Raw genomic sequence first — 12,217 nt, 5'->3', positions numbered from 1 at the left:
CATTGTATATATTTATATATACAGTCTATTCAATTATATTTTTCAGCAGCGTCTTACCTAAAAATTAGATTGGCAGAAGCCTGAGCATTACTTCAGGATTTGAACTCTAATAATGAGTCATCCTGAGCTCTGCCTACTAGCTGGCCACTAGAAGCCCGTCCTGGGCCACACTGCACCACACTGGTGATGTCACTGCGACTGAGCTACACAGAGGCCTGCCTCGTTCAAGGTCCAGACCTTTTGGGTATACTGTAGCGCGACTGTTTGCTTTGTCCCCTCCCTGACCTGTAGCATAGCATCAACTGAAACATTTATCTGGTTGAGTAACAACAAATGGTTCAAAAAATATATCTGCATTATGAAATTATCAAAATTCATATTAAACCACTAAGAAAAAGAAAGATGTAGAGATCAGGTATTTTAAGTCTGCACCAGTCAAGTGGAAAAATAACAACAATGCCACAACCTGCTGATATACCACGCCTAGTTATTTGGAATACAAACAATTAACTCACAGCTGGCACCAGCTAAAAAGTACTTAACTCTAGTCTTGCTGGCAAGCTACCAATATTTAGCTAAAACCAAGTGCCTAACAAATTCTAATATGGACAGGTGATGTAGCAGGGGACAGCACAGCACAGACATGCAGCTCCACAAGATTCACTGTCATGGTGTTCCCTCCAAAGCTGAAATGGTGAAATTTTATCCATTGCCACTCCCTCTTCTGGAAGTGAAATTCATTTTATTCACAACAGAAAGTAAAACCATTTTCTTTTGACTAACATTTTAAAAGCTTGTTACTTACATAACAAACAAACAAAAGCTGATGGTGGGATATGAGGGGGATTACTGTGCCGTATCACTGCAGCTACTGTAAATGAGAGTAGCTACTGTAACCTGAAGTGACTAAATTATAATGTTTTAGGCTGTAGGGTTCTAAATTACTATTTGTGTTGATTTAACCTAGCATCCTTGATATACTGTTATGAAAACTATTACTGCTACTGCTAATAATAATAACATGGTTTACGTTATGTTTGGTAAAGACCACTCCTGTTTCCTTGGTAAAAAAAGCTTTGAAGGGTCCGGAAATAAGACATAATTTCACTAGCATGTACTATCATATCTGGGTTTTGCAAACATACTGCAGGCCTTACACGTGAAATGCTTCTGGCTATCATCAGGTACAGCTGACCCCGAGCTGAACCAGGTCAATGGAAACGAAGTTATGAGGCAGGCTCGCCATCATCTACAACTGAACTGCATATGCTTTTATAACACTGATAGTATTAATAGTTACACAGACTGTGAAAAATGGTACAACATCCAAACTTAAATGAAAGTATCTTCATTTAAGATCTTCTTGGACTTGTTTGCCCTTTGTGATGAAGAAACTGACAAATTTAAATGAAATTGAAACTTTTCTTATGGCAACATCCTCTGTCTTAATCCATCTGAAACAATCTCAAATCAATCTGTATAGCATACACCTCTAATATAGGCATCATGTGATTATTTTTGCACTTTATTTATTTAGATTTTTCTTTTTTAACTTTTCTTATTAGATGTGGGTGAAGTTCAGGCAGCTGTTCAAGGGTTCCTTGCTCCTGTTTTTGTTGTACTTATTTTTATGGAAATAAAAGGAAAAAACTATTAATCACAAAAAAATCTCAAATTGATTTTTATGTTTTCTCTTCCTTAAGGCTATTTTTCCTTCTTATTCTTATGTTTCCTACTTCTTACCTATCTTCTGACCTCCTAAATAAACCACATGATGAAGGCATTACACACACTGACACAAAATCTGGAATTGTGAATAAGCAATGAGTGGCACACAGTGAATGATAAAAAAAGGGGTGAGCTCTGATCCTTAAACGGTCAAGTTGGCTTTGTAGAGTAACTGATTTTGGTGGGCTCTATTACCAGTTTGTCAACAGAACATCTATTTCACAAATTACTTGATACAGTTTCTTGGAGAAACCATGCGCACATTTTTTTAACAGTAACTCACAAAATGACGTTCCTACGTGCTGGAATAAATGCTTATAATATAAACAAGTTTTTTAATCCATTGGCAAACAATGCCTGCAACTGTACTTCAACCCTGATAAAGCAAGCAGATTGCATCAGTGGATATGAGAGGAGCTGGGATCCAACTTAAAAACATGTGGGCTTTCTAAATATTATAAGTTCAAGTTACTTAAAAGATAGCGATCAAGTGCCCCTATCCCGATACTTTTAAACTGAAGTTTGATTCAGCATAAGATGATTTCAATTGACTGTACCGGAGGTGGTCCGTGGTCTGCTCTGTTTTTGGATAAAATGACTGCATGAAACGTGACATGGTTTACCCACCAGCATGACCAGGCAACAGGAGAACCATGAGAACTGAAGTCACCAGTACCCTCTGTAGAAACTGAGGGCTGTTACAGGTGTATACAGTCAGCTAAACAAATGTGAGGAGCAGTCAGCCCCATCACAATCACCATACAGTGTGAAATCCAGAATGATTCAAATAGTGCAACAGGAGGCTACATTTAAAGTAACACCCCAACTTGTGCCAACACGAGCACTTTATTGTGTCAGTAGTGTGTGAGTAGGCCACACACATAACATTGCACTGATTGTTCTCAGGGTGATGCTTTAATAGAGAGATATTTTTTTTTTTACAATTTATGGGTTGACCATAAGTAAAGTAAAGCCTTCTTATTTTAGACCAATAATGAAAATGCCCAATCATGAACTGTGCATCTGACTGACTTATAAGGACTTTTTACTTGCCATTTACTTGGTAAGTACAACTATACACTTTCCCCAGAATTCATTATCAGAAATTATTAGAAAAAAATAGAAATCACTTAAAGCTGTGGGTACACAGTACATTTTGCACTGTAACTGTAAGCTTAACTACTAGTGATTTCTCAGGACTTTTAAAGAAGGCAAGGGCAATATAGCTAGCTGTTGAATGTGGATTGTAAAATATTGTGCACAGATACTTTAAATTATCAACAAACGTGGTAAAGCAAATTGCGCAATCTAAAGGCATATACCGTGTACAATGAGTATTAGACAACTTGGGCAATCAGACAGCTGGCAATTTTGCTCAACCACATATATTGTTTTTGCCAAGCATAACCAGATGGTCCTTTGCATCTCCACATAGCTTAACTAAATATGTATTTGACTTGTGCATAAGCACAGGGAATGCTGGCACAGGGAGTTCAGATTTCCTCATGAAAGAATGTGTCTTTTTCTGGTTCCCATTAATCACCATGTCAAGGCTGATGTTTTTGTGGTTTTTTACAGTGTGCCAGACTGTCACTTTGATTAATTGGATTTTGAGTGGAAGTGATTCCGCCATCCCAGCTCAATGGTAATGTCAGTCAGCCTGTGGTGAATACAATATAAGACTATCAGTAGTGAGATGTTCAAAATAGAGTTACAATTGACCTTACATTTTAGCTTGTTCAATGACTCCTACAGCATCTGGGTGTTCCTTTTTCCTCCAATCAACACTTTCTTCAACCACAGGAAAATCCACCTATATGTTCTGCCAAGCTGAAATGTTATCTTATGACATCTTGATATTATTTCATTCATGCCTGAATATTCCTGTAAGAATTTGCTCACATTAAAACCTCCTAAAAGTTCAGATGAAAAGACAAACATGAATGAGTTGTCATTTTGCATAGTGCGCTAAATGGTCATGTGTGAGCTGTCATTAATAAATGTAAAGTGATACATGTTTACTTAGTAGTCTAGTTAGTGTAGCAACAATGTTTTTCATGTATGCCTGCTGATTGAATTTACAGCCACAATCCATCATGTTCCATGTAACCCATCATGAAAATAGCAAACATTGTTTGCCTGCACGTAAATCACGATGGATATCTTCCTTGACGTCAAATTAGATGTCAGAGATTAGAACTTTTTTTTTCCTGCGGCTGGCATGTAGTTCAAAGGACACCATGTGAAACGCAAACCCAACCCGCACTCCTGCATATTTCACTCACCTTTGTCAAGCCACTTAATAATAGAAGTCTTCTTGTTGCCATTTTCTTTGCTGTGAGATAAGAACTCAGGCCTGATGCAAAGGTGCTGTGAATAAGGCCTGTAAATCAGAATGCCACCCGCTGACCTTTAGGGCAGCCGTGGAATGCATTCAATTCAGTAGTCCGGTTCTCCGAAATTCTCTAAACATATCAGTACAGTCCATGTCTTGTGTTTGCAACTCCCCTGCACTCTGAACAGAAGTAATGGCTTACATCGTCCTACTCCCTGCTCAATCACGTAGGTCTGCTACCAGTGGGCTGGTGTCTAAATCTTATCAGCTGGGGCTGAGGTACTGCTTTGCCTGGCCTGGGGCTGTTGGCTGGAGAGCGGCAGACCTGCTCTAGCTCAAAGCGTTCAAGGTTCACAGCACTGTTGACAGCATCAGAGCAACCTGCAATCTGTATAAAAATGAGCCAATGCTTCGCAGGGCAACTAACTAATGGTCTGTCCTCAATGTGAACACAGCGCTACAGACAATCGGATAGTTGCACAGATCATGCCTTCACAAAAAATAATTTCTGCTACTCCCTAGGTCTGAGGCGCTGCCTCCTCTGCTAAACATCTGTTGATCGTCGATGGTGTGAGTCATGGCTTATCATCAGAGGCATGGTGGCACAGCTCCTTCAAGATGAGTCAGTTGTGTTTTGAAATGGTGGTTTTCCCCACTTAGAGCTCTCTCCCCCCCCTCCCAGCAGATGAGCACCGCTGGCCCATGTCCTTCTGTATGAGGGCGGTGCAATGGGCCATGAGACTGAGGCACACCTCAAAGTCCTTACTTGCAGCACAGGTACTGTACACTCTACTCTCACGCAACACACCGCCTGAGTCGGTCTGACTCACTGTTTACACTGCCTTTCACAGCAGCTCTCTGAGATGTGCAGAAAGTAAAGCCGGGAAAGTTCTTTCCCTCATTAATGATTTTTAATTCAGTTCACCCTAATAAGCCCACGTAAAGCTGTCCCTTTCTTTATACGCTATTTCTTTTTAGACGGGTGATATGGTGAAGTCACCTTTGATTTGAATATTTGTTCAAATTTTTTTTACTAAAGGCGACACCTTTTAAAAACAACTGACATATCAATGTATGTGGGGTATAAATGTATGCCACAAAGAAGGATTACATATAGACACAGTAAATACCACTTGTGTGAAGTATGGCAAGATAATAATCTTAAGATTAACCCTGAGCTCCACAGATATACTGCTTTCACCTCTTCTGCTGTTTCGGTCACAAGAACCACAGAGATCTCACGGCTACAGACCACAGACTTACAGTAAGGTGATCCACATATACAGGTTATCACAGATGTGATGGAGCAGTCACTCAACTGAGTGGCTAAATATGAGGGGAGAGGGGGAGGATCTCTGCAAGAGGGGATTTAGCTTCTCCCTCTTGCAGAGATCCTCACTCTCCCCATCCTCTCACACAATTATTGCGGGATGGCAGGCTGACTGATTGCAAGATTCAGTTGGATCAGCGGGGGTAGCAGTGTGGTGTACTGGTAAGGAGCAGTTTTTGCAGCTCACGCATTGCCGGTGTGATTCAAATTGCCTCAGCAAATATTTAGCAGTATAAATAGCTAACATGTAAATAACTGTAAGAGTACATACTTCACTCAGGATAAGAGTGTTTGCTGTGCAAACACAATGTAATCTAATCAGGGGGGAAAGGTTGAAAAGAGGTCCTTTTGTGTCAAATCAACTGGCATTTTAGGAGGAAACCAAAAAATATCATTGTGGTTTTCTACATTTCTAGGTGAACAACTGAAGACAAAATCAGTTTAATTTTCTAATAAAAACCATACTTTTAATAAATAACACATCTGGCACATGAGTAATGATGTGCATATCAGCATGACTCAGTGTTTGACTATTTGATAATGCAAAGTAAGAACATTTAAATCAACAACAACCCCTTTAATGCCCATAAACTGTATGAGTTGAGATCTCTCTGTGTTAAAAAAGATCCCCCACAGAAGTGCTGTACTAAAATACCAGTTGTTTCATATGGGATTCTTCTGCTACCTGACATGAACAATGATTAAAAAGAATAACAATTCAGATCACGTAAGATTAGCTCATTTATGGTGTGTATGTTTTTAATGTACTCATGAAGTTAATGGCATTCCCAATGATGTTGTTCTGTATTGTTAATCAATACTATCTGCTGTTTTTGAGTGAGACAACCCAAAATCAACACAAGACTTATAGACAAGGCAAAGAGGCCATAACGTATCAAAATGTAAACACTTTGAGCTTATTGAGGTGAAAGGGCTTTTTAAAATATACCGCTTTGTAATCAAGTTGCCACAGCTCCATGATAACCTTGTTTATCAGAATACAGAAGCCATCTTTTAGCCCTCATGTTTTTGTGGTGGTGGTGGGGGTATGCATGTCAAAAATGGGTCACCTTTGATACCCTGTGCAACCTCTAAGGTCAATCATGTCCAAAAAATGTACTCCTTCTCTTGTAAAAAAAAAAAAGATTTCTCAATTACATATATATGTATGTTTATTTTTTTAAAAAGAGGTTTGCTAAAAATTCATTGATATTTACGTTGTGATAAAAGACCCAGTACTAGCCCAGGGTCAGTCTGCACATCTTTTTTGTTGTTTTTTTTTTTTTTTTTCTGGGGTGGTGGTACCAACCAACATTACAAAAAAAAAAAAAAAAAAAAAAAAAAAAAAACTTTCTTTATACTGGAACACAGCCTGAACTGTCCACTGAACAACATCAGCACAAACAAAACTGTCCACCCCAGTGTCAGTCAGCAGCGAAAATGCTGAAGAAAAAATTCCTCTAACAGCGCTGATGTGGCTGCGGGTCCCAGTGCCCGCCCATTTCGAGGCCGGCTGTGTTTACAGTAGCGCGACTCTGGCGTGAACGCGAGCACGATGCAGCTCAGATAGCAGCGGGATTTATCTGAGGGCTTCCGCGCTCCTGTACAGCTGACCTGTCTGAGGCCGATAACTCTCTGACCTTGCAGAATCCCCAGGTGTGATGCGTGCGTTGATCAGGGCATGACATCTGGGGCTGAGGCGTAGGCTGCTTTCATACCTGCCCAGCATCACGTGGGCCTTTTGCAAGCCGGTGTAGTACAATAAATAATCTAAATAAAAGCTCCTCAGATTTCATTTTGTGGTAGAGGAACACGAGAGCCACATAAATACCTAATAACGAATAATCTATACATATAATGAATGCTTACTCCTTGTTTCCTAGTTTCCACTTCGCACAGCTAATTGCAGGTGAAGTGACCCATTCAAAAACGGAAAAAAAGGCACAATGCATTTATTTGTCTTCTCTAAATTCGATGCTAGCCAGAAAAAATGCTCCCCTTAAGGGAGATTTTCAAAAGTTCCCATTCATAGACATTTTCAGTCCCGCACCCAGCTCTGTACCTTGATGATTTCCAGTTGCTTGTGCATTGTACATTTGTCAGGTGAGCGCTCCCATTTGGAAGTGACAAAAGGGAAAATATTTCCCTCCAACTAACATGCCCATGGCCCATATTGAGAAGCAGGGTCTGAGGCAGGCTGGAGTGTAGAGGGATCCCAAGGGAAAGAGAGAAAATGTCAGACTACAGCACTCTCAGCTATGTACAGTGACAGCACACAGATTCAGTGACATTGTAACGCACCAAAACAAAGGTCTGTATTCACTGTTGCAGGGAGGATTCCCCCTCTGCCCAAACTGAAGCATGCTATGTTCATTCATGCAGGGCACACCTGTCTAAATATGACACATACTGTAACAGATCAGTTGGCCAAACCATTACTACATTCTACTGATATGGAAGCAAGTTTATGTATTTTTATGCCAACATGAGTGCAGTAAGCATGACTAAAATTTGACACATTTATGTTTTAAACATTGACTCAAAGCTGCTCATTCAATGAATCATCATCTGCTGTTTGAATAACTAATTTGCCCAAACCAGCAAACAGGTTCAAGTTGAAGTGAAACACTTTGACCGCCATTCTTCAAAGGACACAGTCCAATCAAATTCTTAATGTTGGGTCCCACACTTGGAGTCTGTTAAAGCAAATTCGTACTTGGTTATTACAGATGAATGCTATCCTCCTTCTAACTTTTATTTGGTGCTAATTCTCTCCAAGGGGTAGAAACCTAGAGATACAGTATGCTCAGAACAAGATGCCTGAAACCAATTTCTCTTTATTTTTCAAAGGTTCAGGCCTCACAACACCAAGTGCTTTCCAGAGATGACCCTACAGAAACACTGTGTCAATGCCACAATCCCTGTCCCCCGAGCAACCAAGGAAACCAAGCAACCAAGGTAACAACTCCACTCTGCTCTGTAAACAAAGTAACACCAACACACTTAAAAACAGACTTCTCTGTAGGAAACCCACGTGCTGAGGAAAACCGGTTTTCAGCCACCAATCCAGTACATTTAGAAGTGCAACGAACGTTCAAGAGCACCAACAAAGCGCACCCAGGCACAAAGTGAAGTTTTCATCCATCATTCAGCCAAACCAGATAGGGATCGAGAGGAATTCCACCCCCACAGCAACAGGCAGATAAGAGGGCCTCTCTGACAAGCTCTGTTTAACACAGTGCATGTGGGGGAGAGATGGGCAGCTCGGATACTTACCCCATCAGCTCAAACCAGCACTGGTCACAGAGACCAGTATCCTCACTGACCCCACAGGGGAGAGCTAACTATATCCATGGGCCAGAAGGGATCCATCTTTGACCCAATAACCAGTAACCAGTTCCAGTGGCAGTGATCAGCAGTGAGAGATGGGTCCACTCCCAAGTAAAACCATTTAGACATCAGTCCCAAGGCTTACCATGTCTGACAATGGATCTGATATATCTATATATCTCCAGTCAATTACATCACATTACCACAATTTTTGCTATTATTCATACTGGGAATGGAGCTAGAATCAAACTATATCAGTGCGATAAAAGGTAATAGATTCCATGACAAGCTGAAAGTGACAAAATGAAGCACCTACATCTGAAATCTGATTCAAATCCATTGTAAAGAAAACCGAAGGACTTAGGCTGTTCAATTTTCGGCTCTTTGCCGCTTCACGACAGTGACAGAGCCATTCAATGTACAGTACATTCAACATTTTACTGTAGGAATCCCTCCCCCGCCCAGTGTCTTAGTCTTGTGAACTAGATCTGAGTTGTGGGGTTCAATCCGGCCACCTCTGAGCACACAGGTAATTAGATAAGGAGTGCGGAGATAGCATCTGTTTTGACGGGATTAGGAATCTGACAGTATCGCTCTGTGTGTCTCAGACGACATGGCGAAAAGAAGACAACCATCAGATAAGGGTTTTGTTGACAGGCACAGCTGAAGGTTAGAACTATTATTACTATTCTTGCCATTGTGACGCCTGCACTTCCAGGCCCTGAGTGGGACACGGTACATTGACTGTCAAATGCAACTAGTTTAAAACAACCTCCACCTCCTCTGTTTTTCCTTCCTCTTCTTCTTCACCTTCCTTTAACGCACCAACAGAATTTTTTTTTTTCCTCTAGCACCTGGCCAAACTGGCTTTTCAAAAAGCCAGACAAGAGAGGAGAGGTGAGGTCTGAACAAATCCCTATCCAGAAAGATCTATCTACGGAATACTTCATCTCAACATACCAGAGAATGACCAGAATGCTTATAAACTTCTGTGTCCATCATGCATGGAATTTCCCACACTGCAGAATGTTGACGTACACAAATGGAACAAAGTCAGCAACGTCTTCACTGCACCTTTTGAAGGAATCAATACAATAGAAAATTGGCACAGAGGTAAAGTTATTACCAGCCTACTAAATGAAATCTTGCCACACTACAGTGCAAACATTGAGTCATCCCCTTACAAACCAGAATGAACTATATAAAACCTGCTAACGTACTCAAGTGATGTCAAACACCTACAACAATAAGCATAGTAACTTAGGGGCTGTTGCAACCTGTGTTCAAAGCTGGAAGCTGCCACTGCCCTCTAGAGGAAACTTTAACATGGAGCAAAGCCAGTTCCTTCATCTCTCATACTTTCGTCTTGTGCCACTTTTGGATATAAAATTGTTTCTCATATTACACAGTCAGTGGATACCAGCATCCAAAGAAATTTGCCAAACATAAAGAAAGAATGTGTGCAAATTTCAATACCCAGATCTAATTTAGTTACAAAGATATGTAACGCCAGTCTTCCTGCCCTAACCTGCACCATTCATTATTACTCTTTTGATTAATGAAAGGTCACAGGGTATAAACAACAAGATGTGGGAGACGTCTGCGGTCTGCCCAGAGTTCTCCTTTCACTCTGACAGGCCACAGGGTCACACCGTACACAACACAAAACATGTTTTGACATTTATGGTTCCAGTCTTGTTTACAACCCTGCAATTCCCACTCTGTTCACATGTGTGCCTTTCCAAAAACAACATGAAGGCAAATTACATGACACATTTCACATCAGTAGCACAGAGGCTGGGTTTCATACCAGTGTAAACTTTGGCAGGAAGACAGCCACCTTGATTAACTCTGAAAGACCTGGTTACAAATGACTTATCTATCAATGCATGGTGATTCAACTGACTGCCAAATTGCGGCAAAAAGGCCACTTCAAGGTTACATTCTGGCCATATGCTAAAGCAGTTTAAGCAGTGTAGTGAAAGCAAACAAAAAACATTAATAAAAAAACTGTCAAGTTAATTTTTTAAGAATTCCTCCATGGCTATGTTTCAAACATGGCAAAGTGAGTTAAATTCAAGACTGATCCTGCTTAAGCTTGATTTTATGTCACTGTACCATACATCTGCTGCCCTTCTGTTTCAATTGATGACTTGAACAAGTTGTGGCATTTTAGAGCTTAACTGAGCATTTTACGTCAGTCTCGCATGTAACGTGAATGGCATTCTACTCCGCACAACAGGCATCCCTGGGCCCCAGCATGTGAATCTGTCTGTCCTATCTCCCTCGTGATCTGATTGGCTCTTAAGATCCTGCGCGCAATGTGGTCGTCAGTCTGTACCGTCATCCAGCTCCTCATAGCGCCCATTCACGCTAAGGAAAACAAACAGATTTCCTTCTTTAAAAAAGAGGGGAACACCAAGCTCTTCCACAAAGAGAACCATTGTTGGCTCTCCAATATGCCGTGACTGGCTGACAAATTTGCAGCGGCTGATAAGTCTCCTTTAAACAGCCCCGCTCCGACCCACAAGGGAAGCTTCATAAACTTCCCAGGCAGGCCCGGTGAAACTGGATCTCTGATGTTACAGTACCAGCACGGCTCCTTTCTTCTCCCATCCAGAGATACGCCCCCTCGCATCCGACACACCAGATCTCCGGCTTCGATTGCGACCCCTTACACGAGCGAGCCAATGCGGACTGTGAGTGCCAAGACCCGCTCTGTCAAAGCCCTCTAATAACGGCCTTATCTCTGAGATAGAAACACAAAGTGGTGGGACAGTTTACCGCAGATGAAGTGATTACAGAGAGGAGGAGTACCACGAGGGCTTGAGACCAGCAGAGGGGGCTTTCATTCATCCACTCCAGATAAACAGCCAGCACATTTTGGATAGGAAAACAACAAACAAAGGGCTGACAATTCCACCAGGCGAGTACGTGTCCCAGGACAGGTAAGGGGAGTGGAACTTATGTAAAAGTAATCACTAAGAGGGAAGTACGTATAATGCCCACCAGCATGGTGGAGTCAGAGGGTCGGCGCCACACAGTACCCACAATAATGAATACCAAATGAACACTTTCTATAAATAGCACTGCTAAATTCAGTTGCAAATCTTCAGCACAAAGAGCATTAATCATGTGATCTGCGGTGCTGAAGCTGCAACAAACTTCAAACAACTGTTGTAATGATTTGGTGTGTCTACAATTCCTTACTTCAATGATATAAAAAGGAAACATAACAGAAGTTCTTTTTTCCCGTTGCCATCATGTATATGCATATCTATGTGACAACTCTATGCCGCATGTTGTACTTCCACCGACCAACAGACAAGTGCTCTATAAAGATAATTATTGAAGGGCCATTGTTGCTTCTATGCATTCAATATTTCAAGAAGTGTGCTGGTAACTAAGGGCTGCAAAACCTACCATCTTTGTGTGTGATACCAGTTACACAACAAAGCAGCTCAAAACTCCAGCCTGCTGAAGGGAGTGTGTTA

The sequence above is a fragment of the Megalops cyprinoides genome, chromosome 4, assembly GCF_013368585.1.
Source record: "Megalops cyprinoides isolate fMegCyp1 chromosome 4, fMegCyp1.pri, whole genome shotgun sequence".
NCBI lineage: Eukaryota > Metazoa > Chordata > Actinopteri > Elopiformes > Megalopidae > Megalops > Megalops cyprinoides.
The sequence above is the reverse complement of the archived record's forward strand: the minus strand, read 5'-3'. Positions refer to the sequence as shown.